Consider the following 2,417-nt stretch of genomic DNA (forward strand, 5'->3'; position numbering starts at 1 on the left):
TCAGGTTCACAGCTGGAAGGACTTTTGCTTTTGGTCTCAGATGAGACTTTGGACTTTTAAGATGGTGCTGGAGCAAGCTAAGACTTTTGGGATTGTTGGGATAGAATGATTGTATTTTGTATATGAAAGGAACATGAGTTTTAGGGAGTCAGGGGCAGAATGATGGAGTTTGGATGTGTTGTCCTCTCCAAAACTCATGTGGAAATCTGATCTCCAATCTGGCAGTGTTGGAAACTGATTGAGTCATGGGGGCGGATCCATCATGAATGGATTAATGTTCTCCCTGGGGGAGAGGAGATAAATGAGTGAGTTCTTGCTCTATTAGTTCCCATGAGAGCTTGTTGCTTAAAAAGACCCTGGCACCTCCTCTCTCTCTCTTGCTTCCTCTCGCCATGTGATCTACTTGTACCCGCAGGCTGCCTGCCACTTTCTGCCATGAGTAGAAGCAGCCTGAGGCCCGTGCCAGATGCAGCTGTCCCAAAATTGTAAGCCAAACAAATCTCTCTTCTTTATAAATTACCCAGACTCAGGTATTTCTGTTATAGCAACACAAAATGGACTAATACACCATGCATGCATAAATCTGTGGTTGAGTGTGTGTTTGGGGGGAGTGTACCATGTTAAAATTATATTGTACTAATTCATTGGGCGACATACTAAGGCCAGGGCACATTTTGATGAAAGGAACTTAATAACAAGACCTTAAAGAAAAATCTAAAAGACTCTCCCAGAACCAAGCAACTAGAGGTGAAGCCCTAACAAAGGAAAGAAGAGCAAAGCATTTTCAACACTCAAGAAAACCATCTGGTGTCACACTATTCTTAGAAAACCTTTGCAGAACTAAGTGGTTTAGATCAGCAAATATAGGTAATCACACAAATAAATGTTCAGGTACCTCCTACATTCCTATGATACCTCTGGTCACCTCTCTCTTGGCATATTGTTACTAACATTTATTTCTACCCTAAAACATTGCATCCTAAGAATTATTGTATTTCTGCACTTAACAAGCACTTATACAATATGAAATATGCAAGGCACGGTTCTGAATTCTTTATTAACTCAAAATGATAACTCATTTTCAGAACAACTCTATAAAGTTTAAACTACAATTTTGCCTATTTATAAAAAACGTAACTATAGTAATTTGTTTCAAAATCTAATCTTTTTCTTCTTTAAAAAAAAGGGTTGTCATTTTTTTTTCCAAATTGTTTCCTCTCTTCATTTCACCATTTCCACAATTTACATCAAGAAAGGATTTGAAATGCGGTTTCTTGCTATAGGCTGTATCCTAGTAAAAATGACAAATCGGACTGATTTCAGTAAAATCTTTGAAGTGAGCAGATTAGCCCCACACAAAATGCACTGTGATTAGAGGTGACATTGTGATTTTCTAAACAGTGTCAGTTTTAATGAAGGAAAGTTTCCTCCCCACACACAAAAAAGGCACCAAGTTGTGTTTTTGATTCACTGCGTCTTTGAACAGTGTGGTTCTTTTCTATATTTAAAAAGTGCACACAGTTCAAAATGCTTTGATTTTATTCTTACTACTTTCTAATAAACATGATGAATATCTGCCATTTCTTACTCAGCGGGAAAGACATGCTCTTGATATATTTTGTCATGTTTTATTTCTCTAATAAAATTCTCTAAAATTTCTCCCCATTTATTTTGCTATTTCAAGGCTAAAAAAAATTAGGAAGGAATATTCCAAAGTGGTGGATTGCTCTGCCTTATTCTTACCTTATAAGGCACATAATTAACCTAAGTGTGATACTGTCTAGTAAACTATGCGTGGGTTTATTCAAAAAGCTCTTGGGTGCAAGTGGCAGAGACAGCAAATGGCCAGGAGCAGGACTGATACTCCTCATTTAAGCAGAAAGGCAGGTCTGAAAAAAGTTTCTGTAAATCTAAATTTCATTTTTGTGTTTACATTTCAAGTTTCAGATGTGTACCAGATGCTTGAAATTCATATAAAATTGTCATCGACATTAACCAGTAGGTAAAAGTTGTAGGCAAGGGCACATGACATTTGAGACCAGACCTGTTTCTCTGAAAAGTCAAGGGAAAGAACATTCACTGAGAGTTAAGCTGTCAGAAAATACGAACATTTTATTAATTTGCCTCTCACACTAATGCATTTGAGGTTGTTCTTGTGACAATATTTAATAGCAAACACCACCATGGTCCTAAGACAATTGGCCCCAAGTGCTGCAACCTCAAAACCAGCCCCAGAGTTGAATGTGCCCAAGGCCCAGATGAAGACAGCCCTTAATGCTTGATTTCAGAATTTATTCATTGGGCCCATTACAAACCAGGCTCCATGCTTTCTGATAATGTATGCAGAGTGTTTTGTAAACCTAACTACCATCTGAGTAAAAGGCGAAATAACTACAGAAACAGTAATAACAGCTAAT

This window comes from Galeopterus variegatus, unplaced genomic scaffold (assembly GCF_000696425.1).
Source record: "Galeopterus variegatus unplaced genomic scaffold, G_variegatus-3.0.2 Scaffold1320, whole genome shotgun sequence".
In the NCBI taxonomy this organism is placed as follows: domain Eukaryota; kingdom Metazoa; phylum Chordata; class Mammalia; order Dermoptera; family Cynocephalidae; genus Galeopterus; species Galeopterus variegatus.